The sequence below is a fragment of the Leuciscus leuciscus genome, assembly GCF_965113295.1.
Source record: "Leuciscus leuciscus genome assembly, chromosome: 3".
Taxonomy (NCBI): Eukaryota; Metazoa; Chordata; class Actinopteri; order Cypriniformes; family Leuciscidae; genus Leuciscus; species Leuciscus leuciscus.
Genome location: NC_138727.1, coordinates 27522210 through 27549878, shown reverse-complemented (window position 1 = coordinate 27549878; position 27669 = coordinate 27522210). Strand labels below are relative to the sequence as shown.

Here is a 27669-nt window from a genome sequence, read left to right as displayed (position 1 = left end):
TGTTGCTCTTTTGGCGTAAGTTGACTTGCATAGGCTGTTTGCCGGAAGCTGGTTATTTTAGTTGATAAAGTTTTAAATATGGATATTTTTCTTACACGAACGCATCGCTTCACTTCAGAAGGCCTTTATTAACCCCTCAGAGCAGTGTGGAGCACTTTAGTCATGAATAGATGCACTTTTATGATGGATGGATGCTTTTTTTTATGGACTTCAAAACATAAACGGCCATTCACTGCCATTATGACGCTTGGAAGAGCCAGGACATTTTTTAATATAGCCTAACTCCGATTGTGTTCATCTGAAAGAAGAATGTCATATACACCTAGGATGGCTTGAGGGTGAGTAAATCACAGGGTAAATTTTATCTTTGGGTGAACTATGTGTGTTTGTCCTTCAAGTTTCAAGTTCTCAATGAAATGAGATATGCTGATTATACAGTATTACCACCAGTTCAGTTCATTTTTACATGAATATGATATGCATTGTGGAATAAAATGGTTATTCTTTTCAGCATCTGCTTCTGTGATTTGCTCAGGAATTTAATTATACAGAATAATATTCAAAACATTGCAATAATAGGAACAATGACATCATTTTCAAAATTTTTATCAAAATGTCATTCAGAGTAACAAACCATGGTCATTCGGTGTAACAGATATATTTATGTAAAAATTAAACAATATACTTTTTCTGAGCTGTACTTATTAAAATATGTAAAACAATATGTGCTCCTACTAAATTTTATTAGATTTTAATTGATTTTCAATTCCTTACAAAAACTTCTTGCTGACAAATGTGTAAAACCTAATGGTTTAAAGGATATTGGCGAAGTGTAAAGATTTAAAATTACAAATAATTATTATTTGGGAGCTGCACTGTGATCTTTTTTTTTTTTTTTTTTACTTTTATTGACAACAGTCAACGTAAATACAAACAATAACAACAGTCCTGAGATTGGGCCCGAGCTCTCAAATAAAGATATATATGGTTACAATAAAGATCTGAGGAAAAAATAAAAATAAATAGACAAACTTCAAGCAAAAATACAAACTTAAAAGAGACATAAGTGGCCTATCCAACAAGGCTTTGAACTGGTCCCCATATTCTTTCAAAGATGTGAGTCTTCAGCTGTAGTTGTGCTGTCAACTGTTCCATTGAATATAACTGTCTGATTTTTTGTATCCACTGTGAGACCGTGGGTGGTTCAGGATTCAACCAATAAGTTGTTATCATTTTTCTTGCAGCCATTAATAGGAGATGTAGCAGAGTTTTCTGATCATGGGACAGATAATCCGGGAATTTATCCAGTAGAAACGTTAAAGGGTCCCAGGAAAGATTCACTTTAAGGAGCTTTTCTACGAGCACCTTAACTTCAGTCCAAAAGTGTTGAACAATAGGACAGTCCCAAAATATGTGCGTTTGATCGCCCACAAGTCCACATTTTCTCCAGCACTTATTGCTACCCCAACTCCCAGAGCGGAGATACTTTAGTGGCGTCCTGAAAAATCGGATTTTAGACTTCCAGTCAAACTCCTTCCACATTTGACTCCCCACCCTCTTATGGCAACCAGAACAAACACCTACCCAAGTATCATCATCCAATGTCACATTGAGTTCCATTTCCCATTGCTGTTTTATATGTTGTGTATTGTCCGACATATCCATCATCAGTTTGCAATAAATTAAGGACACTTGTTTTTTCATTACACCATTGTTTTCAATCAGATGAATCAAATGTTTTTCTATATTTGTTGGTTCTCTTCTGAGCTGAACCCAGTCCTTATGTTTTGTTAAATAGTCCCTTATTTGTAAATATCTGTAATGGTCCCCTGAGGGTAAATTAAAGTTGTTTCTTAGTTGGGCGAAAGTTTTCATTACATTTCCCTCAAAGAGTTGGTTTATAGTGATAAGCTTTTTCTCCGCCCACTTATCAAAGCCCCTGTCTGTTAGAGATGGAAGAAATGCAATATTCCTGCTTATGGACATGGCTCGCGAGAGGGCCACCAATCCTCTTGATTGTTTTTGTACCTGGTTCCAGATTTTTAGAGTATTTTTAACCCATACATTTTCGATCTTCATTTTCTTCTGTGTCTCTAGACCAATAAATGGGAGCCTCGATAGAGATATTCCAGGCATTGACTCCTCCTCCATGGAGACCCATATTGTTTCTGGATCACGAATGATCCAGGCCACGATTGCTCTTATTTGGGCAACCCAGTAATACATTTTTATGTTAGGCAACCTCAGGCCACCATTCTCCTTATCTGACATCAGAATTTTAAGGCGCACTCTTGGCCTTTTGTTCTGCCAAATAAATTTTGAAATGCATTTTTCTAATGATTTGAATGCAGATTGTGGTACAAAAACAGGGAGGCTTTGAAATATGAACAGTAATCTAGGTAGAACATTCATTCTAATACATTCAGTTCTTCCTAGGAGAGAAAGTGGAAGTACATCCCATCTATTCAAATCGGTTTTGATTTCCCTAAATAACTTTTCATGATTAGATAAAAACAACTGAGTGGTCTTAGGGGTAATTGTTACTCCCAGATATTTAAACCCCTGTGTGGAGTGTCTGAATGAGACCAAATTATCTAACTGTGATGGCCAGTTCCCAACAATCATTAATGCTTCAGATTTGTTTGTATTAACCTTATATCCCGATACGGTACTATACTCATTAAGGCTTTGGAGCAGGGCAGGAATGGTGGTAATAGGATTTTCCAAAAATAATAAAATATCATCAGCAAAAAGAGACAGCTTATGAGGAGCATTGGTTTCATCTCTTATTCCCTGTATGAGAGGATTGGATCTAATCAGTTCGGCCAGCGGCTCTATGCTAAGTGCAAATAAAGAGGGGGAAAGGACTTCACCCTGTCTAGTGCCGCGTCCCAGTGAGAAAAAATCAGAGCAGTGGCCATTAACCCTTACTCGTGACCTAGGGTCTTTATAAAATATTTGGATCCATTTAATAAAGGTGTCATTAAAACCCATATGTTTGAGAGTCTGCTGTAGAAAGGCCCAATCCACTCTGTCGAACGCCTTCTCAGCGTCTATGGGGTGTTCCTTTTTTGCGCTATTATTTGGAGATTTAAGGCTCTTCTGACATTATCTGTTCCTTGTCTCTGTGCAATGAAACCAGTTTGGTCAGGTTTTACAAGTTTTCTTAAGTGGTTTTGAATTCTGTTTGCAATGATGGCCGTAAGTATTTTCAGATCAACACATAGAAGGTAATGGGACGATAAGAGGTGCAGAGTGTTGGGTCTTTGCCCTCTTTACAAATGACACTAATAATGGCTTCAGACCATGACCGGGGGGGAACACCTTTTGAGAGCGCGTAATTGTAGACCTTATGCAGAATTGGAGTCAGCTCTTTTTCAAACACTCTGTAATATTCTCCAGGGAGTCCATCCACTCCTGGAGATTTGTTATTTTTAAGTTTCATAATGCTTTTTTAAATTTCTTCTTTTGTAATTGGGCTTGTTATTTGGTCAGCTTCCTCCTCGGTCAGTTTACTAAGATTAATTGATTTAAGCAGGTCTTCAGTCTTTTCCATCTTATTTGGGCAGTCCTCTTCCCTATACAACTCCTCGTAGTAACTGGCAAATGCCTTTGTAATATCCTTCGGCTGCTGGATCATATCCCCAGATTTTGGGCATTTTATTTTATGCACTATTCTGCTTGATTGCGATTTACGCAGCTGAAATGCTAACAGGCGACTAGCCCTATTACCAAATTCATAATATTTTTGGTTTGTGAATCTCAGCTGCCCCTCTGCTTTGTAGGTTAACAAGTTGTTCAGTTGTTGTCTAGTCTCTTTTAGTTTGTCCAATAAGTCATCCTTCCGAGCTGTCTGAAATTCTCTTTCCAATGCTCTGATTTTGTTTTCTAATTGTAATTGTTCTGCAATTCTCTCTTTTTTTAATCTAGAACAAATTGCAATAATATTGCCCCTTAGGACACATTTGGCTCCCTCCCATAACACTGTTGGAGACACCCCATCCTTATCATTAAATTCAAGATAGTCAATAATACTTTTTTGTAACTCTTGTTTAACTATTTCTTTATTTAATATAGATACATTGGCTCTCCAATATTTAAAAGTGTTATTTGGGCTCATCTTTAATTTCAAACATACTAGAGCATGGTCTGAGATGGTAATTGCTTCTATATTACATTCAATGACTCTAAAGGAGTCTGCTCCCGACATCAAGAACATATCCAACCTTGAGTGGGTACAGTGAACCTGTGAGAAAAAGGTAAAATCTCTCTCCTTGCGATGTAAGCTGTGCCAAACATCTACCAAGCCTAACTCCCCCATCAGTGTTAAAAGAGCCAAAGACTTTTGGGATTTTGAACCTGAACCAGCAGGGAGCCTATCAACAGCCGCCCTCAAAACACAATTAAAGTCCCCTCCAATCAAAATAATCCCTTCTGCTTTATCTGCTATCAATGATGCCATCTTCTTGAAAAAATTTGGGTTGTCCTCATTTGGAGCATATAAATTAAGCAAAGTTATTTTAATGCCCCCTATACTTCCAATTGCCATCACATACCGCCCCTCTTTATCACAGAATTTTTTCTCATGAGAAAAATAAATAGATTTATTGAAAAGAATTGTGACACCCCTCTTTCTCCCATTGTGATATGAGGAGCTATATTGCTGGTCAACCCATTCCCTCCTCAGCTTCAAATGCTCCTTTTCTGAAAGATGTGTCTCCTGAAGCATAGCTATAGCACAGTTAAATTTCTTTAATTGGTTGAGTACTTTTTTCCTCTTAATGGGGCTACACAGCCCTTTAACATTATAAGTAACACAAATTAGATTGTTCATCTCGTATTATGAACTTATTCATCATGGAGCACAAAGAAAAATGTTTTTTACATATTAGCAGGAATTGGGCCATTTTCAATCTCAGGACATGAAGAACATTAACAACATAAAACAACAAAAATGAACATAACAATGTAGGTTTCCACATACCAGACTGGATCAGTCGGTTATCAAACCTGAAAAATCCAGTCCCCGGTGTTTCCTGGGCAGAGGGTGGTGACTGGTCCTCCGTGGAAAACAAAACTAAACGTTTTGCGTCGCTGTGTCCGGCTCTCAGAGCAGTCCGTTGCGCGCCAAGCCGTGGAAAAGTGAAACTCCACTCGCTTTTCCTCCCGCCCCGTCCGGCGCTAAAACAGTTTATTATAATTCTCCTAACCGGTATCAGTCTCAAACATCAGATGAACTCGGCGAAGAAACAAAGAAGAAAGAGAGAAAAAGAAAAAGAAAAAAGGAAAGAAACAGCTCACTCCTTTGTGGTGAAGAAGGATTCAATCCCTGCATATGAACGTGTTTGAGGGCTGCTCCATGCTCTCGCTCCCGCAGTGCTCCATCCGCGTCGGGACAGCTCCGCTTCCAGCCGCTCCCTCTCGTCCACGCGCACCTTCACCCCCATCTTCTCAAGTATAGGTTGAGCATCTGACATCGTCGGAAAGGTTTTCTCACCGTCTTCTAGGGCCACTCTCAGCTGTGCAGGAAAAATACACCTGGCTCTGATGTTCTTCGTCCTCAGCTGCTTAAAGGGATAGTTCAGGATTTTAGACATGAATCTCTATAGCTTCCCCATAAGCAGTGTGGTGCATTGACCATGACTTACCCCCGACAGCGTCCTGTGAGCCGAGCTCCGGTCCAGTTTTGGTCAAGATGAAATTAGTCCGGCAAGTTTGCTGGGGTCACGTCAATAAAGTTTTTTTCTTCTCAAATCAATGTGTTCAAAAGAGTGATATATTTGCAGCACAAAACCGCTGTCTATGGAGAGGTCAGACCTCGTAATGGCTTGGCACTATTTTCTTCCCCGTCATATCACTGCGCGCTGCCGCTACCTACAGCCAGCTGGGAGCCGCGCACGTGTCACTTTGTTTACAGCTCGTAAAGAGAACGATAACATGTCTGACTACAGCAGCGACGATGACAACATTGACTTCGACACACAGCCAAAAGGATATCTTTACGAACCTGAATACACAGATGACGAGTTACGCCAGATGGAGTTAGAAAGGACAGAAAGAGAGAGGATGGACAGAGAAGTTGAACAAGTTGAAGCTGGAGCCACAGCTGCTGCAGTGAGACATCGAGTGGCCGACAAATGGTGGTGTCGCTCTTGGTGAGTAGCTATGTTAGCTCGTTCGTGTAGCTGTTCTGAGCACGTAAACACTGCTGTAAACACTGCCGAACAACTGAAAAAGTGGTGTGCGCCTGCGCAGCTCGCAGCTGGCTGTAGGTAGCGGCAGCGCGCAGTGATATGACAGGGGAGAAAATAGTGCCAAGCCATTACGAGGTCTGACCTCTCCATAGACAACGTTTTAGTGACGCAAATATATCACTCTTTTGAACACATATTGATTTGAGAAGAAAAAAGCTTTATTGCCGTGACCCCAGCAATCTTGCCGGACTAATTTCATCTTGACCAAAACTGGACCGGAGCTCGGCTCACAGGACGCTGTCGGGGGTAAGTCATGGTCAATGCACCACACTGCTTATGGGGAAGCTATAGAGATTCATGTCTAAAATCCTGAACTATCCCTTTAACTGCGTCACGCACAAGCGATCTTTTCTTCTGCAGTTCGGGAGAGAAGTCGTGGTCCAAGTATATCTGCCCTTCTTTGTACATTACTTTTTTTTGCTCCCATGCTTTCCTTAGAATAGTCTCTTTGACGGAGTAGTCCAGAAACTTTACAATTAAGGATCGCGGAGCAGCATCTGGATTTTTAGGCCTGGCGGTGAGTGCTCTGTGAGCTCTCTCGATGGTGATGTTCATCTCTGGAGGTAGTTGAAGGGCAGATTTAAGCAACTCTTGTACAAAAAGTTTTACATCTTTTCCCTCGCTCACCTCTGGCACACGGTAGATTCTCAGGTTGTTTCTCCGTAGTCTGTTCTCCATGTCCTCGCAACGCACAGTCAGGTGCATGTCGCGCTGCAGCAGGTGCCGGATGGCCTGCTCATGACGCTTCACAGTGTCCTCGTTAGCGCTAATGCGGTCCTCCGCCTCCGTGGTTCTCTTTTCCAAATTTGTCACTTCATCTTTTAGTCCCTTAAAGGCCGTTTCTAGTCTCGTTAAGGAGAGCTGAGTTTGCGTGTGTCCCTCTTGATTGTCTTTCCTCATTTTCTCGAGTTCCTCCAGTATTCTTGACCCAGAGTCGTGTGTGCTAGCATCAGCCGCCGCAGGTGAACACGAGGCTTGTTTCAGAGTCAACTGTTTCAAATTGTCCCCTTTGTCTTTAACTTGGTCCTGTTTTTGCGACCCCTTACCTCTCAGGGATGATGCCATATTGTCTGAGTGAAGATTCGCCGAGTTTTATGTAGTTTAGTTAGGAAATATATTCGTATATGAACGGAGCAAGTTCTTCAAGCTGCTGCCAGCATCATGACGTCACCGGAAACCCTGCACTGTGATCTTTAAATAGAATCCTATAATATGTTATCAAATTAGAGTTTTTCTAAAAATATCTGATAAGATTTTTTTGCAATAAAAACATTGTTACACTGAATTACATTTTAGTGGGTGTCTTCAGTAAAATCAAAGTAAAAATGTATGGTGGTAATTATTTTTTGCTCAGAAAAATATAAAGTTAAACAGGACATATTCTAATGTATGTGAAAAAGAATAAATTTAAAGCAGTTTTACACTTTTATTTTTTTGATGCTTGAAACCCCCTTTTCGTCTTTGACCCACATATCGCATATAATGGAAAACCAAATTTTTGGCCATGTTTTTCAAATAATGTAAAGACGTGTATATATATATATATATAACACATTAACAAAAACTTGGAGGATATTGGATTAGTGCTTACAATTACATCAACCTTAGAAACGTGGTGCTGTCTGTCATTAATGTTAATTAAACAACCAAAGTAAACACCGGTATTCGTATGAACTGCTATACAGCCTAGCATAACAAGAATTTCTCCTTCAATAAGCAAAAAAGCCCCAACAGACCAAAAAAGCCCAAACGCACACCCACTTCTTTTTTCTTTTTTTGCATTCCAAGTAATATCAATCAGCAGCTGGGTTGTTTTGATTAAGTAATAACTCAAAATTCACTGAAAGTATATATATATATATATATATATATATATATATATATATATATATATATACAACTACCTAACATGTTTCTTATTTTTCTCCATTTTGCTTTTGTGTCAACAGCAGCTAAATGACCCCCAAAAGCTCTTTTAAGAGCTCTTTCAACCATTAAGCATCTTTATCCATGTAAGTATATTTTTGAGACACTTCAGTTAGTATTTGGACTTATAATCTTTAAAGCTACATCATCAGCCATGTCTTAACAGCTTGAGATGTTTCCCTTATTTGCACTTTATCTTAGCTCTCCATGTTAATGTTTATTTATCTGCCTTTACCAGTTCAAAATTGTGACTGATTGAAAATTATCTGAAAAGATGAGAAACATGGGCATAATTAATGCAGTTTCTCTTGTTACCATACTATTTTGCTAGTCAATAAATTAAAATCAATATGATATTTTTTTACCACAATTTGATTAATCAGTTCATTTCTTTGACTACTGCATGTCTATACATACAGACCTAGGTAATATTTGATATTACAGTAGTCAGTCATTCTTATTTTACCCATTTTTCTTGTCTGCAAACAGATAATTGTGATTGTGGTGAGCAGGGCGAGGCTGAGAGTGAGAGAACGGAGGCTGGTGAGTGATTGAGTGATTGATAATGAGCAATGTACAGGTGTCACTCATCAGTAATCACACTGGCCTCCAGCTAATAGGCTTGTTTGAGATGAGCAAAATCTGCGCAGAATCGATCAGCGGTGATCAGCGCGAGATGCATGCCGGTTAGAAATGTGTCCGAGTGCGGTCCGCCTTGCTCTGATGTCATGCTGACGTATGTCAAAAATCTCTCGCGAGCGCAAGGCGCACCTGTCGGATTCTGCAGTCGAGCGCAGTTGCTCTCCACTGACTGCGCTGATCAAAAGCATGATGGGAAACGACTTGCTGACGACACAGCTTAATGTTCATTGGTTTAAACAACCGTGATGTATTGTTCTCTTTTAAAATGTTTGATTTTAAAACTCTGATATCATGTTTTATGTGTATACGTTATGTGTGAATATTCCCAAACTATCTAACAGTGCGATCTCTATGGGTTATGCAATGTAATTTTTATAAAAAAGAAAAGAAAAGAAAAAGAAAAAAACAACACATCTGTATTAAAGAAAAAAAGATTGATAAACATGTATTTGGAATGGAATTAAATAAGTAGGCTACTTTGGGTGTCTTGTTCATTATATTTATTTTCATATAAGCAACAGAACTTAAATTCTATCCAGTTTATTAGCAACACTGTGCACGAGCGTGAATCCGGTGAATCCTGCGATATCCATCTTTGATCTCGCAGGTGTCAGATCCACTGCGAGAAGAGAGAACTGCCCGTCTTGCCTGCGCTTTTTTCACTCCTCCCCTCACTGCAGCCGCCTACTCTCACATACATTTCAAGCGAGGCAAGGCGCATCTCAAACAAGCCTATTCTCTCAAAGCCCTCAGCCTCGGCCTGCTCGCCACAGTCATCCTTTGCTGTAAGATGTTTTTAATCACATTCTTAGTTTCACTTTAGATTTATTTTATATATTCATATTAGATTAATTTGCAGCATACACCTCATTCAACATTTTGGACTACTGTAGTGGTTACCTGTAATATATTATTTTTATTGTTTCCTTTTTTAGATTTTGCATCATCCTCCACTGGTTTTTATTTTTTTTTATTTTTTTTATTTTTTTTAACCATCCCTTATTTCAACCAAGGTAAGTTGTCTTTTTTTTTTTAGCATCACTTAAAGGTGTTTACAGTTGTCTGTAGTTATTTTTCATGGAAGCATAAATGAATTTATTATATTAAACAGAACTTTTAACAAGGTGAATTAGACTGACATGGTATACCTGCGTTTTAACACAAAAGGTCTTTGGATTTCCACTTACTTCTAAAATGAATGCTTAATTCGTGGTTATTATTTTTAATGAAAACAACTCATCAATAAAGAGAGTACAATGCTAAATTTGCTTACCGTATATTTAACATTAAAGGGATACTTCAGGATTTAGCATTAAGCTTTGTATCAGTAGAAAACCTGTAGTATTTTCAAATTACCCTGCTTTCCCCCCTCATGTCCCCCGAGACGAGAGATTTTATGTATTTTTTTTAATAATTTTTTTGTCTGGAAAAAAATCCTCCGATGACGCAAAAATCGTCATTTTGCGTCATCAGAGGATTTTTTTGTCCAAAGACTACAGCCAGTAGAAGGCACTGTTCCGCATGTTTTCAACCCGCCCATATGAGGATGCGATCTCACTCACAGCATGTACACAGATAGTGTCAGCTATCTTTTATTTGGAAGCTAAGCTAACAGGCCCTTGTTCTGTGGAGAAAGCAGAGTAGTAGGAGAAAGTATTAGGGGTTACCATCCTATTTCCCGGACATGTCCGGCCGTCGAGATCGTCCAAAATGTCCGGGATTCGGCTTTTGCTTTCTGCAGTCGCCATTTATTGTTTACATGCACACCTTTTGTTTCAATCTAACAGAATTCATTCCGATTGGTGAATCTGAATGTAGTGTTTACATGAACGCTAAGTTATCGGTTGATGTGCATTAAGGAAATTCCGGCTCCTCTGTGAGAGATACGAGAGCGGTGCGTCTCACAGGTGTTGCTCATCAGTAAACAAGCCACCGGCCTCGCGTCGCTCTCCCTCGTCCTGATCGCCACAGTAAACATAATCAATGGAGACTGTAGAACGCAAAAGCCGAATCCAGGAAATTTTGGGCGATCTCGAAATCTCTGTCAGACTCGTCATGGAGACTCACTAGTAGCTTGCCTTGTGTTTAACTGTGCTCTCACCGGTAGGTGTGGCTTCCTAGGGCAGTGAAGCAAGTGCATTCTGGGAGTTGTAGTTTTTCATCCACAAAAGCTAAAAATACATTTTCTGGCTTTTCTCAGTCTAGAAGGCTCCAAATTCAAATTCATTTCTACTACATAAATTACCCATTTTAAATACACATTCATCTTTCCAGAGCTGAAGTATCCCTTTAATGAAGCAAACTTTAAATGTAATATTAGTCCAAAGCAGAAAGTTTAAAACATTTAAAATACTATAATCACTTGACGCCATTGAACGGCTACTATCGTGCAAAAACTGCAACAAATCCATTATTAAGTGTGCTTGCTGAAAGCAGCACACTTATTGTTAAGTCTTCTTCTTCTTCTTCTTCTTCTTCTTCTTCCTCTTCTTCCTCTTCTTCCTCTTCTTCCTCTTCCTCTTCCTCTTCCTCTTCCTCCTCCTCCTCCTCCTCCCGGGAGAAAAAATTTTGGCCAGCTCCTGCGCCTAGGCCCTTTGAGACAGAGACATCGTTCCAACTTTAAAACGTCCGGTCAGTACCGGTGTAAGTTGCTCGCGAAGATGACATCACGAGTCCATGTCGTTCGTCCGCCATATTGGATTGAACAGAAAGCGAAACTAAGTTTTCACAGGTCACAAATTTGGTCCGAACTTCACGAAACTGGACGTACATGATCCTTGGACCAAGCCTCACAAAAGTTACTAGAAGGATTTTTGATTTTCGGAAGCGTTTGCCCGTCACAGCCAAACGAAATCGGCGGCGTAGTCGCCAAACAGGAAGTCGTCCATATCTCAGGAACTCTGTCACGTATCGAAACCAAACTTTGTACATGAACTCAGGACTCCAATGTGAGGATGCACAAGATCTGTTTTTTTTTTGTTTTGTTTTTTTTAAGGCTAATTGACAAACCCATTTACTTGTCTATGCAAAAGAGTTTCACCTCACACTTTTAATGTTAATGCATTTAGACAGTAGGTGGCACTGTTGTATTACATTTCACAGAGCTGCCAAGTCAGTGTATAGACTGCATTCGTTTTTACTAGGTTTGTCTTAATAAATGCAGGGCCTGAATTTCGTTTTTTAACTGTGTTTGTGCGCGCGGGAAATATGCTGCGCATAACAATAGAAAACAAGGAGAAACGCGCAGTCACATGCTCAAACAATCAACAACGTCGCTCTAGAGGTGCGTTCCATTTGACTGTAAGTGGACTACGAAATGGACTTCACAGGGTATTCTGCCATCTTAAGTGAGATTCCAATCCGAAGGGAGCGAACATGTTCAATTCGAAGGGCGCTGCGCACGGCATAGGGAAGAAGGGAACATCGATACATCACTTCACAGGAAGTGGAGAGCGATGATCACCCAACTGTCGGTTCGCGACCGCGGTCAAGCCAGCCGCAGTTTGAAAATACACGGTCAAGCCAGCCGCCAAAAAAAAAAAAAAAAAAAAGTATGTGCGCCTATTACTATAAATACGGTAATCTCAGTAACAGTCTATCTATCTATCTATCTATCTATCTATCTATCTATCTATCTATCTATCTATCTATCTATCTATCTTTTTTCTTTCTTTTTTTCTTTCTATATATCTTCTTTTTTTCTTTCTATATATCTTCTTTTTTCTTTCTTTCTTTCTTTCTTTCTTTCTTTCTATATATCATCTTTTTTTTCTATCTATCTATCTTTTTCTTTCTATCTATCTATCTTTTTCTTTCTTTTTTCTTTCTTTCTATCTATCTTTTTTCTATCTTTTTCTTTCTATCTTTTTCTTTCTTTCTTTCTTTCTATCTATCTTTTTCTTTCTTTCTTTCTATCTATCTATCTTTTTCTTTCTATCTATCTATCTTTTTCTTTCTTTTTTCTTTCTTTCTATCTATCTTTTTCTTTCTATCTATCTTTTTCTTTCTTTCTTTCTATCTTTTTCTTTCTTTTTTCTTGCTTTCTATCTATCTATCTATCTATCTATCTTTTTTCTTTCTTTTTTTCTTTCTATATATCTTCTTTTTTTCTTTCTATATATCTTCTTTTTTCTTTCTTTCTTTCTTTCTTTCTTTCTTTCTTTCTTTCTTTCTTTCTTTCTATATATCATCTTTTTTTTCTATCTATCTATCTTTTTCTTTCTATCTATCTATCTTTTTCTTTCTTTTTTCTTTCTTTCTTTCTTTCTTTCTTTCTTTCTATATATCATCTTTTTTTTCTATCTATCTATCTTTTTCTTTCTATCTATCTATCTTTTTCTTTCTTTTTTCTTTCTTTCTATCTATCTTTTTTCTATCTTTTTCTTTCTATCTTTTTCTTTCTTTCTTTCTTTCTATCTATCTTTTTCTTTCTTTCTTTCTTTCTATCTATCTTTTTCTTTCTATCTATCTATCTTTTTCTTTCTTTTTTCTTTCTTTCTATCTATCTTTTTCTTTCTATCTATCTTTTTCTTTCTTTCTTTCTATCTTTTTCTTTCTTTTTTCTTGCTTTCTATCTATCTATCTATCTATCTATCTTTTTTCTTTCTTTTTTTCTTTCTATATATCTTCTTTTTTTCTTTCTATATATCTTCTTTTTTCTTTCTTTCTTTCTTTCTTTCTATCATCTTTTTTCTATCTATCTTTTTCTTTCTATCTATCTATCTTTTTCTTTCTTTTTTCTTTCTTTCTATCTATCTTTTTTCTATCTTTTTCTTTCTTTCTATCTATCTTTTTCTTTCTATCTTTTTCTTTCTTTCTTTCTATCTATCTTTTTCTTTCTTTCTTTCTTTCTATCTATCTTTCTTTTTCTTTCTATCTATCTATCTTTTTCTTTCTATCTATCTATCTTTTTCTTTCTTTTTTCTTTCTTTCTATCTATCTTTTTCTTTCTATCTATCTATCTATCTTTTTCTTTCTTTTTTCTTGCTTTCTATCTATCTTTTGCTATCTATCTATCGATCTATCTTTTTCTTTCTTTTTTCTTTCTTTCTATCTATCTTTTTTCTTTCTTTCTATCTATCTTTTTCTTTCTATCTGTCTATCTTTTTCTTTCTTTCTATCTTTTTCTTTCTTTTTTCTTGCTTTCTATCTATCTTTTTCTATCTATCTATCTATCTATCTATCTATCTATCTTTTTCTTTCTTTTTTCTTTCTTTCTTTCTATCTATCTTTTTCTTTCTTTTTTCTTTCTTTCTATCTATCTATCTTTTTCTTTCTTTCTATATATCTATCTTTTTCTTTCTATCTATCTATCTTTTTCTTTCTTTTTTCTTTCTTTCTATCTCTTTTTCTTTCTTTCTTTCTTTTTTCTTTCTTTCTTTCTTTCTTTTTTCTATCTATCTCTTTCTTTCTTTCTATCTATCTTTTTTCTTTCTTTCTTTTTTCTATCTATCTCTTTCTTTCTTTCTATCTATCTTTTTTCTTTCTTTCTTTCTTTCTTTCTTTCTTTCTTTCTTTCTTTCTTTCTTTCTTTTTTCTATCTATCTCTTTCTTTCTTTCTATCTATCTTTTTTCTATGTATGTATGTATCTCTATCTATCTATCTATCTATCTATCTTTTTTGTTTGTTTGTTTGTTTGTTTGTTTGTTTGTTTCTCTTTCTTTCTTTCTATCTTTCTATCTTTCTATCTATATGTATATCTATATGTCTGTCTAAGATTATACAGTATGATGCCATGTTTTGAGATTTTTTGTATGTTACTCTGTTATCCTTTTTATTTACACTCGTGTCTTCTTTGACAGTTGTCTATTTCTTTGACTTACGTTTTGTTTTTTCTTTACAGGTAACACCTCAAGACATTTTTTTTATGTAGAGGTTTACAGGATAATTATTTGCAAAAAGTAGATAAAATAAAGTATAGACTCTTTCTAAATGCCTCTTGTTTTTATTTGTTTGCAGTAAATGAGAGTTTCTCTTGAATTCAATGTCCCATACAGTGTGCACACCTCATTTCAAACCATTTTACTGCAGCATTTTGTAGATATATCACATTTTACTACGTCAGATGTCTATAAAGTTTCCATTTCTTATAAGTAGAAAAAAGTAAATGCCAGTTCTCATAATGGACATCCCATACTGTATACACACCTCATATCAAACCATTTTACTGCAGCATTTTGGAGATATGTCACTTTATTCTACTTTAAACATATATAAAAACCTCATTTCTAATAAGTAGAAGAAAAGAATGGCCAGTTCTTATAGGGGACGTCCCATACAGTATACACACCTCATATCAAACCATTTTATTGCAGCATTTTGGAGATATGTCACTTTATTCTACTTTAAACATCTATAAAAACTTCATTTCTAATAAGTAGAAGAAAAGAATGGCCAGTTCTTATAGGGGACGTCCCATACAGTATACAAACCTCATATCAAACCATTTTACTGCAGCATTTTGGAGATATGTCACTTTATTCTACTTTAAACACCTATATACACACAATTTCTAATAAGTAGAGGAAAAGAATGGCCAGTTCTTATAGGGGACGTCCCATACAGTATACACACCTCATATCAAACCATTTTACTGCAGCATTTTGGAGATATGTCACTTTATTCTACTTTAAACACCTATAAAAACCTCATTTCTAATAAGTAGAAGAAAAGAATGGCCAGTTCTTATAGGGGACGTCCCAATATACACACCTCATATCAAACCATTTTACTGCAGCATTTTGGAGATATGTCACTTTATTCTACTTTAAACACCTATAATAACCTCATTTCTAATAAGTAGAGGAAAAGATTGGCCAGTTCTTATAGGGGACGTCCCATACAGTATACACACCTCATATCAAACCATTTTACTGCAGCATTTTGGAGATATGTCACTTTATTCTACTTTAAACATCTATAAAAACCTCATTTCTAATTAGTAGAGGAAAAGATTGGCCAGTTCTTATAGGGGACGTCCCATACAGTATACACACCTCATATCAAACCATTTTACTGCAGCATTTTGGAGATATGTCACTTTATTCTACTTTAAACATCTATAAAAACCTCATTTCTAATAAGTAGAGGAAAAGATTGGCCAGTTCTTATAGGGGACGTCCCATACAATATACACACCTCATATCAAACCATTTTACTACAGCATTTTGGAGATATGTCACTTTATTCTACTTTAAACATCTATAAAAACCTCATTTCTAATAAGTAGAAGAAAAGAATGGCCAGTTCTTATAGGGGACGTCCCATACAGTATACACACCTCATATCAAACCATTTTACTGCAGCATTTTGGAGATATATGCCACTATTCTACTTTAAACACCTATAAAAACCTCATTTCTAATTAGCAGAAGAAAAGAATGGCCAGTTCTTATAGGGGACGTCCCATACAGTATACACACCTCATATCAAACCATTTTACTGCAGCATTTTGGAGATATGTCACTTTATTCAACTTTAGATGCCTATAAAAACCTAATTTCTAATAAGTAGAGGAAAAGAATGGCCAGTTCTTATAGGGGACGTCCCATACTGTATACACACCTCATATCAAACCATTTTACTGCAGCATTTTGGAGATATGTCACTTTATTCTACTTTAAACACCTATAAAAACCTCATTTCTAATTAGTAGAAGAAAAGAATGGCCAGTTCTTATAAGGGACGTCCCATACTGTATACACACCTCATATCAAACCATTTTACTGCAGCATTTTGGAGATATATGCCACTATTCTACTTTAAACACCTATAAAAACCTAATTTCTAATTGGTAGAAGAAAAGAATGGCCAGTTCTTATAGGGGACGTCCCATACAGTATACACACCTCATATCAAACCATTTTACTGCAGCATTTTGGAGATATGTCACTTTATTCAACTTTAGATGCCTATAAAAACCTAATTTCTAATAAGTAGAGGAAAAGAATGGCCAGTTCTTATAGGGGACGTCCCATACTGTATACACACCTCATATCAAACCATTTTACTGCAGCATTTTGGAGATATGTCACTTTATTCTACTTTAAACACCTATAAAAACCTCATTTCTAATTAGTAGAAGAAAAGAATGGCCAGTTCTTATAGGGGACGTCCCATACGGTATACACACCTCATATCAAACCATTTTACTGCAGCATTTTGGAGATATATGCCACTATTCTACTTTAAACACCTATAAAAACCTAATTTCTAATTAGTAAAAGAAAAGAATGGCCAGTTCTTATAGGGGACGTCCCATACGGTATACACACCTCATTTCAAACCATTTTACTGCAGCATTTTGGAGATATGTCACTTTATTCAACTTTAGATGCCTATAAAAACATAATTTCTAATAAGTAGAGGAAAAGAATGGCCAGTTCTTATAGGGGACGTCCCATACTGTATACACACCTCATATCAAACCATTTTACTGCAGCATTTTGGAGATATATGCCACTATTCTACTTTAAACACCTATAAAAACCTCATTTCTAATTAGTAGAAGAAAAGAATGGCCAGTTCTTATAGGGGACGTCCCATACAGTATACACACCTCATATCAAACCATTTTACTGCAGCATTTTGGAGATATATGCCATTATTCTACTTTAAACACCTATAAAAACCTAATTTCTAATAAGTAGAGGAAAAGAATGGCCAGTTCTTATAGAGGACGTCCCATACTGTATACACACCTCATATCAAACCATTTTACTGCAGCATTTTGGAGATATATGCCACTATTCTACTCTAACCCTCTGATGGTCTTCCTTTAGCAGTCACAGTGGGGGCCTTCCCGGTCATAAATGACCGGACACCTAAAAATGAAACTTCCTCCATCCCAGTAAAAACCAATGCAATTTATTTTTGTTCTATAATATTTATTCTTTTTAATTTAGAATTTTGAGACAATTTGATTGAACTTATTAATATTTATGCAATATTTATAGTCCATTTTTTGCCATTGGAAATAATGTTTTTTTTTTTTTTTTTTTTTTTTTAAAAATAAAATTTCTATGCAGTATTTTCGGGTAAAATAGAGACTAGGCTTTCAGAAAAAAAAAAAAAAAAAAAAAAAAAAAAAAATTTATTAAACATAAAATTAAATAAAACATGTTATTGCATGGGTTTACCACTAGATGCCTGTATAGCTCTAAATGGAGATGTTTGTGAATTCTAGTTGTTTTTGGACCAAATTACTTACTTTTAAGATGTGGATTGAATGTATTTTTTTTAGAAATTCTCAAATAATACTTTTTGCCAAGGTTTATAACATTTTATTAATTATTATTTTAATAATTTTAATAATTATTATATTAATTATATATACATATATTAATTATAATTATTAATTATGTTATGTTTTTCACTCTTGATGTTTTAGAGCTTCACCCCTTCATAGCTGAGCATTTTTTTTCTGCATCGTGGCTGATTTGTAGAGAATTTTTGTGTTTTTGTAAATTTCCCATTCATTTCCTATGGGGGTAATTTTGACCGAAGACCACGAGTGTGACTAATTTTTTTACGACCACTTAGCATGCTCGGATCATGAACTTAATTTTTTTGTGTGTTCACATACCTAATGCCAGAAAAGTCACCAAGTTTCGTAACATTCTGATGAAGCTGTGATTTTTAAAAATTCAAAACAGATTTTTGTAATCTGAATTTATTGGTGTGTATGTGTATAAACGTGTGTTTGTATGTGTGTGTGTGGGGGTGGGTGTGAATTTTTTGCACTCTTGATGTTGTAGAGTGTCACCCCTTTACTACGGTGTACTTTTTTTTAGAATCGTGTCCGATTTGTAGATTGTACAGACAAAAATTCAGAGAATTTTTGTGTTTTTGTAAATTTCCCATTCATTTCCTATGGGTCGGTCATTTTTGACCGAAGACCACGAGTGTGACTATTTTTTTTACGACCACTTAGCATGCTCGGATCATGACCTCAATTTTTTTTTGTATTCACATACCTAATCCCAGAAAAGTCACCAAGTATCATAACCTTCCGATGAAGCTGTGATTTTTAGAAATTCAAAACAGAAAATTATTCGGTCAGAAATGACCGAGGACCATCAGAGGGTCTAAACACCTATAAAAACCTAATTTCTAATTAGTAGAAGAAAAGAATGGCCAGTTCTTATAGGGGACGTCCCATACAGTATACACACCTCATATCAAACCATTTTACTGCAGCATTTTGGAGATATATGCCATTATTCTACTTTAAACACCTATAAAAACCTAATTTCTAATAAGTAGAGGAAAAGAATGGCCAGTTCTTATAGGGGACGTCCCATACAGTATACACACCTCCTATCAAACCATTTTACGGCAGCATTTTGGAGATATGTCACTTTATTCTACTTTAAACATCTATAAAAACCTCATTTCTAATTAGTAGAGGAAAAGAATGACCAGTTCTTGTAGGGGACGTCCCATACTGTATACACACCTAATATCAAACCATTTTACTGCAGCATTTTGGAGATATGTCACTTTATTCTACTTTAAACACCTATAAAAACCTAATTTCTAATAAGTAGAGGAAAAGAATGGCCAGTTCTTATAGGGGACGTCCCATACTGTATACACACCTAATATCAAACCATTTTACTGCAGCATTTTGGAGATATGTCACTTTATTCAACTTTAGATACATATAAAAACCTAATTTCTAATAAGTAGAAGAAAAGAATGGCCAGTTCTTATAGGGGACGTCCCATACAGTATACACACCTCATATCAAATCATTTTACTGCAGCATTTTGGAGATATATGCCATTATTCTATTTTAAACACCTATAAAAACCTCAATTCTTATAAGTAGAGGAAAAGAATGGCCAGTTCTTATAGGGGACGTCCCATACTGTATACACACCTAATATCAAACCATTTTACTGCAGCATTTTGGAGATATGTCTCATTATTTGACTTTAGATGCCTATAAAAACCTCATTTCTAATTAGTAGAAGAAAAGAATGGCCAGTTCTTATAGGGGACGTCCCATACTGTATACACACCTCATATCAAACCATTTTACTGCAGCATTTTGGAGATATATGCCATTATTCTACTTTAAACACCTATAAAAACCTAATTTCTAATAAGTAGAGGAAAAGAATGGCCAGTTCTTATAGGGGACGTCCCATACAGTATACACACCTCCTATCAAACCATTTTACGGCAGCATTTTGGAGATATGTCACTTTATTCTACTTTAAACATCTATAAAAACCTCATTTCTAATTAGTAGAGGAAAAGAATGACCAGTTCTTGTAGGGGACGTCCCATACTGTATACACACCTAATATCAAACCATTTTACTGCAGCATTTTGGAGATATGTCACTTTATTCTACTTTAAACACCTATAAAAACCTAATTTCTAATAAGTAGAGGAAAAGAATGGCCAGTTCTTATAGGGGACGTCCCATACTGTATACACACCTAATATCAAACCATTTTACTGCAGCATTTTGGAGATATGTCACTTTATTCAACTTTAGATACATATAAAAACCTAATTTCTAATAAGTAGAAGAAAAGAATGGCCAGTTCTTATAGGGGACGTCCCATACAGTATACACACCTCATATCAAATCATTTTACTGCAGCATTTTGGAGATATATGCCATTATTCTATTTTAAACACCTATAAAAACCTCAATTCTTATAAGTAGAGGAAAAGAATGGCCAGTTCTTATAGGGGACGTCCCATACTGTATACACACCTAATATCAAACCATTTTACTGCAGCATTTTGGAGATATGTCTCATTATTTGACTTTAGATGCCTATAAAAACCTCATTTCTAATTAGTAGAAGAAAAGAATGGCCAGTTCTTATAGGGGACGTCCCATACTGTATACACACCTCATATCAAACCATTTTACTGCAGCATTTTGGAGATATATGCCATTATTCTACTTTAAACACCTATAAAAACCTCATTTCTAATAAGTAGAGGAAAAGAATGGCCAGTTCTTATAGGGGACGTCCCATACTGTATACACCCCTCATATCAAACCATTTTACTGCAGCATTTTGGAGATATATGCCATTATTCTACTTTAAACACCTATAAAAACCTCATTTCTAATAAGTAGAGGAAAAGAATGGCCAGTTCTTATAGGGGACGTCCCATACAGTATACACACCTCATATCAAACCATTTTACTGCAGCATTTTGGAGATATGTCACTTTATTCTACTTTAAACATCTATAAAAACCTCATTTCTAATTAGTAGAGGAAAAGAATGGCCAGTTCTTATAGGGGACGTCCCATACTGTATACACACCTCATATCAAACCATTTTACTGCAGCATTTTGGAGATATGTCACTTTATTCTACTTTAAACATCTATAAAAACCTCATTTCTAATAAGTAGAGGAAAAGATTGGCCAGTTCTTATAGGGGACGTCCCATACAGTATACACACCTCATATCAAACCATTTTACTGCAGCATTTTGGAGATATGTCACTTTATTCTACTTTAAACACCTATAAAAACCTAATTTCTAATAAGTAGAAGAAAAGAATGGTCAGTTCTTATAGGGGACGTCCCATACTGTATACACACCTCATATCAAACCATTTTACTGTAGCATTTTTGAGATATGTCACTTTATTCTCTTTTAAACACATATAAAGGCCTCATTTCTAATAAGTAACAACTTACACAAATAATTAACATTTTCTGTCACATACTGCTCTGACAGGGTTGAGGATCCAAACACAGTCAAATGGTCAAAACACGGGTCATATAATACAAAAAAACAATGAGGCTGAAAACACAGGCAAACAGGGGAATCCCAGAAACTTGAAATAAGATAAAAACCATGACACAGAACACCAGAATAACACTTAGAAATGTGGTGCAAGACTAACAAGACTTTGCAAAGACTGAGTGCAAAACAGGGTAATGACACACAACTAGAAGTAATCAAGCCTAATGAGTCCACGCAATGGGTTATGGGAAATGAAACGTGGTCAGAAAACAAAGGAGACGGGAGTACACTCTGGTGGAGATAATGGGCCCTCCAGCTGGTGGTTGTGACACATTTTTTTAAGTGACACCAGTGCATCAAATCTGCTAAATGCTAAATCAGCACATTCACCAAGAATTCATGGTCTTTTATTATTTCACTAAAGCTGCCTTTTATTTTATTTTATTGTTGACATTATCTGTTTAATATAAAGTCATATGATAAAATTGCCATTTGTGGCCCTTTAATAAAGCACTTACACTTATAACTAAACTTTATAAAGACATAATTTTAGCAAATAAATGTAGCTTACATGAATTTGTTACAGCATGACCAATGCTCATTAGACACTATTGGATGTACTTCAACAAATTATTATATATTTTTTTCTTAAATTGATCTATTTTATTAATGTCCTTTTCTGAAAAGTTATGTTTTGAAATTAAAACAAAATCACAACAATCACGGATATACTTTTTATTTTATGTATTTATTTATTTATTTTGTGACGTACATTAGCCATATTATATTTCATTGTTGGTAGGCTACTTATGCATTACCACCATCATGAGTTGCCGCAGAAAAGGGTAAGTGTTAATTCTGTGCAATAATTTGAAGAGATGTGTAAATACATTTGGGCATGGGTATTAATTTATGATTATCAATGACTGATTAATGCGTGCATTATTTTATTACCCTAAAAAGTGAATATTGATCAGAAATAATGTGACAGAACAGTTGAGGGGAAACAGTGCAACTTTTTTTCTGTTCCTTAATAAACTGGTTTAGTCCATAATATTGTTTCTTCGATTTACATATTCTGAAATGCATACTATTATTGTATGTACACACGCAAATTTCATTTACAAATGTGTTTATTTAGCCTATGAAAGCCTATGTGCAGTTCTGAGGTAAGCTACTTATTCAGTCATAAGCGCGGGAAATTTTTAAGTGAGGTGCTGTTGGGACAACGCCTGGGAACGTGCTGGTAATTGAAGTTATTTTTTTTATTTAAAACTAAATCAACAACCACACACACACACACACATATATATATATATATATATATATATATATATATATATATATATATATATATATATATATATATATATATTTACTTTTTAATATTTTATGTACATTTGGCATATCGTATTTCATTCTCCATACCACCATCATGAGTTATCTGTAATCGGTAGCCTAATTATGTGAAATAATTTGAATAGATGCATAAATATCTATATTTGGGCATGGGTATTAATATATGATTAGCAATGACTGATTAATGCCTACTTTGCTCAACTATGGGTCAGAAAAAATGTTAACAGATAATAATAAAAAAATTTTTAAATTAGCCTACTTAATTAAACTGGTTTATTCCATATAGCTAATATGGTGGGGCACATATTCAGAAATGGATATTATTATATTGTCCGTAGATATGTGTGTAATTTACAATTCTGAGGTGATTTACTTCTTCAGTCATAAGCGCGGGCATTTTTTAAGTGAGGTGCTGAAGGGACAGCGCCCGGGAACGGAAATTCGCAGACTGAGATGAAAATTTCATCCTGTAGTTTTAGTCTTGAAACAAGAAAAATAGTAATAATAATAATAATACATTTAAATTTGCATTGATTTATATTTTTAATTCATAAATTGTCATTAATAATATAGTAATGATGAGTGGAATTTTTTAATAATTACAAGTTTGTCATTGCGCAATAGCTGGCCACATGAGGACTCAATGAAATGAAACGCCCATGCGTTGAGAAATGGAGCGATTGTAGAAAAATGATCGTCAGGTGCGCCTTTATGACATCATGTAAACATCAGGCTACTTGAAAACTATACTATAATTATTTTAAATGATTAACTACTTTTGATTAATTAATATAATTAGTAATTATGAATAATTCTTTTTTTTTTAATTGCTACTTTCAATAGGCCTATGAATAACTGCAATTGTAGTTGTTTCATAGATGGCATATTAATAAAATATAATTTTGATCTATCATGTTTAGCTTTATGTTCAATCATTACATTGATAATTTAAAATCGCTAATAAGAATAAACATTGAATGTTGGTTTTCTCCCTTTACAGAATATATTTCTGTTCAACATTTGGAAAGGTAAGCCTACATTTTATATTTTCAAACACAGTGGCCACAGACTTTATTTAGAGACTTTGGAACATTTTTTGTAAAGTTACATTTGAAAATACATAAATTCCACAGAGTTATTGTACTAAATATCAAACTCAGTAACATCTTCCAACAAATTATGCAATTGTGTGTATTGGTCTGAACCATTTTAATTTCACAATTATTCATTAAACTATTTAACCAACTGTTATAAAAAAAATGTTGTCTCTTCACAAATACTGTATTTAAAAAATAGGGCAGTTGTGTAGTTTACTATATTATAAAATAATCTGTTCCATAAAGACTGATCAGCTTTTGTTTTTGAAAATGTCCTTTGAAAATATCAGTTCTATTACAATGAATGTGAAAACAAAAAAAACATATGTTGATAGTTTGCTGAATGTTATTAAATTATAATGTATTCATTTATTTTATTTCTTTGAAAGATTCATACTTATTTACATATTTTTTCTCCATACATTCAGCGTCGTAAAATCGAGCTTACCTTAAAAGACATACAACATGCTTTACATCCATATGGATCCGGAACAGATGTAAGTGCATATCTCTCCAATGGCACTTGGGGGAATCTTTGCAAAGACTTGCAAATTCCAAATACCCCTTCCAATAGGATTCAACTTAACAATGCATGTCTTGCAAACTTGCAGGTAATAAAAGAAAACAACATGCACATCACATTCCTTTTTAATGTGGATAACCAGTTTCATTGTTTATATAATGTCAATGTAAAATTAAAATTAAATTAAAATTTGCTATTAATAAGATTCAATAATTAAATATGATTTTTGAATAATATAAAGAAACATTAGGTTACACATTGAAGCTCAATAAATAAGTAATACATTTAACAGGACCTTACTATAGTTAGTATAATATAATGCAAGTAATAAAAAGTAGTATAAAATAATTGTACATTTTCAATATGAACTTTTCTGTGTATAAATTTGTTATTTATAAGAGATATATGTCTTTAAAACTTGAGTTTAAAGTTTTTTAGGATGGGGTCCCTCACACTAGGATGATCACATTTGGGGGTCCATGGAAATTCGAAAGATTACCCTAATATGCCTTTAACACATATTGAAACAAGAAACTATAACTTGAGAAATTATAAAACGTTAAATTATATTAAAAGATACATTAAACTTACTCTGTTTGTAAATTAAAAATGTATGTGCTGGAAATGAACAAATTACAGTCCAGCACGAGTATTAGGATATTTCATAATTTTCTGATTTATTTTTTGTTCATCTACTTTCTCAATATTCAAGGAAACTTCATTAGACAGCTCTGTCTGCACTGAAAGTCATTTGAGTAATGAAGAAAGAGATGATTTCGTTTGTATTTCACCATCCAAGAAGGTTTGGTCTTAGTCATGTAAATAAATTGTAAATGCTCTGTGTCCTGAACAAGTTGATTGTGTACTCTTTTATTTTTTTTCAATTGTATTTATGTAATAACTTGCCAGTCGAAGATTTGTTTGTTCCTCTGTTCTATTTTGAATGTCCAGGAACCTTCACTGATTACACCTCCTCAGCCACAAGACAGCAATGCCGACAGAGACAGTCCAGTGACTTGTGCACCCTCTCGCAAGGTCAATACTCTGTCATGATTTTACCATGCTGTGGAAAACGCCTCGGTTACGACTGTAACCTCGGTTCCCTGAAGAGGGAACGAGCGTTGCGTCGAAATGACGCTATGGGAACGCTTTGCGTGATGACGTCTTGAAGCACATGTAAAATCAGTCCAATGGTGTGGCGGAACGTCAGAGGCGGGTGACGTCACGTACCAGGAAGCTATAAAAGCCGGCCCGAAACAGAAAACGAAAGCTTCGTAAAGTCTGAAGTCGCGCTGACAGGCATGAAGGAGATATGGCAAGGCGACGCAACGCTCGTTCCCTCTTCAGGGAACCGAGGTTACAGTCGTAACCGAGGCGTTCCCTTTCAAGGGAACTCGCGTTGCGTCGAAATGACGCTATGGGAACGTCTATACCAACTACATAGCTACAAATGTCTGTCCTGTGTGTAATCATGTGAGCAGCACTAAGAAGACAAAACATGAGACCCTGGAGCAGAGTCTAAATCCAGAGAGTAGAACCTGACGAAGGTGTGCGGTGAGGACCAGCCTGCCGCACCACAGACGTCCTGTAACGATACTCCTGATATAAGGGCCTTAGAGGCCGCCATACTCCTAGTAGAGAGCGACCGGACAGCCAAAGGAGAAGGCTGTCCAGCCGCCTCATAAGCAAGTGAGATAGTCTCAACCACCCACTTGCTCATCCTTTGCTTAGACACTGGACCTCCCTTGTTAGGTGAGCAAAAGTCACTTTTACGCCACAGGGCAGCTCTGTGGACATATGCGTCTAACGCCCGAACAGGGCAAAGCAAATTATTCGCCTCCTGGTCCGATTTCGAAAGGGAGGAGGACCTCCAAGTGCCACGAGGGAAACGAGATACCAAAGGGGTCTTTCCCCACAGACATTCCACCCAAAGGACTGTGGTAAGCACCTACGGCCACCACATAAACCTTTAAAGTGGACGGGGTCAGACCTGCAGTGAACCGGTCCTGCAGGAACTCCAGAACTGTACCAATTGGGAAGTTGACTGGATCCAACCGACGGTCACTACACAAAGAGGTGAATACTCTTCAGTTCAGGGCATAAAGTTTCCTCGTGGAGGGAGCTTGGACTGTAGAATGGTCTCAACAACCTCAGTTGAGAGACCTGACTCTATGAGCTGGGCCCCCTCAGAGGCCAAGCCCACAGGTTCCACAGTTCTGGTCGGGGGTGAAAAATCGAGCCCCCTGCTTGGGACAGAAGGTCCCTCCTGACGGGTAGCTCCAGAGGAGGCCCGTCGAGGAGGGACACAAGATCGGGAAACCATACTCTGCCCGGCCAGCGCGGGGCTATAAGAAGCAGGCAAACCCGGTCCCTGCGAACTCTTTCCAGAACTCCCGGGAGAAGAGCAACTGGGGGAAAGGCGTACAGACGTAGCCTCGGCCACATCTGTACCATAGCATCCAGTCCCAGAGGAGCTGGATGCGTGAAGGAGAACCAAAGTGGACAGTGAGACGTCTCTCGAGACGCAAACAGATCCACTTAATTTCCATATCAGCTCCACCACCTCGGGGGTGGAGCCACCATTCCCCGGGCCTCGGCCCCTGCCTCGACAGAGTGTCTGCTCCTATATTCTGGACCCCGGGGATGTAGGCTGCCTGAGTGACAGCAACTTCCCCTGGGACCATAAGAGGATATGGCGTGCCAGCGCAAACCCCCTTGATATAGGCGACTACCGACGTGTTGTCCGTATGTACTACACATGGTGTCCCCTGAGACCTGTGATAAAGCTCCTCAGAGCCCGGAAGACAGCTAACAGCTAATCTCTAGGCTATAGAATGCCAGGAACGATGATGGTCTTCCCACAGACCTTGAGATGAGCGACCCTCAGGATCGCTCCCCAACCCGTGAGGGAAGCATCCGTCGTTAGCAGTTTGCGACGACAAGGAGCTCCCAGCACTGGGCCCTGGGACAGGAACCAAGGTTTCTTCCACATAACCAAGGCACGTAGGCATCACCGCGTGACCTTGATTGTGCGAAATGGGTTGCCCCTCGGGGAAAAACCCTCTGGTCCTGAGCCACCACTGCAGGGGCCTTCTGTGCAGCAGTCCAAAAGGTATCCCGTTGGAAGCTGCTG

The 27669-nt window shown here is 36.4% G+C and overlaps 1 protein-coding gene and 2 long non-coding RNA genes across 5 annotated transcripts in view; 1 reads left to right on the top strand and 2 right to left on the bottom strand.

The window, feature by feature from the left end:
- The window catches only part of LOC309495676, a 352025-nt gene that overhangs the window by 209555 nt on the left and 114801 nt on the right, over positions 1-27669 (bottom strand). The gene's annotated exons all lie outside the window — the stretch shown is intronic.
- On the bottom strand, positions 499-7722 carry LOC309495568. Its single transcript, XR_014204715.1, has 2 exons — positions 7438-7722; positions 499-875 (listed from the first exon to the last, which is right to left on the bottom strand). It is a non-coding gene; the product is annotated as an uncharacterized lncRNA (long non-coding RNA).
- Positions 8163-27669, top strand: part of LOC309495631 (uncharacterized protein) — a 93144-nt gene continuing 73637 nt past the window's right edge. For all 3 annotated transcript variants that reach the window (XR_014204728.1, XM_082165479.1, XM_082165477.1), the window contains exons 1-2: positions 8163-8266; positions 9758-9835. The gene's annotated coding sequence lies outside the window, so the exon portion shown is untranslated. The remainder of the gene's footprint in view (positions 8267-9757; positions 9836-27669) is intronic.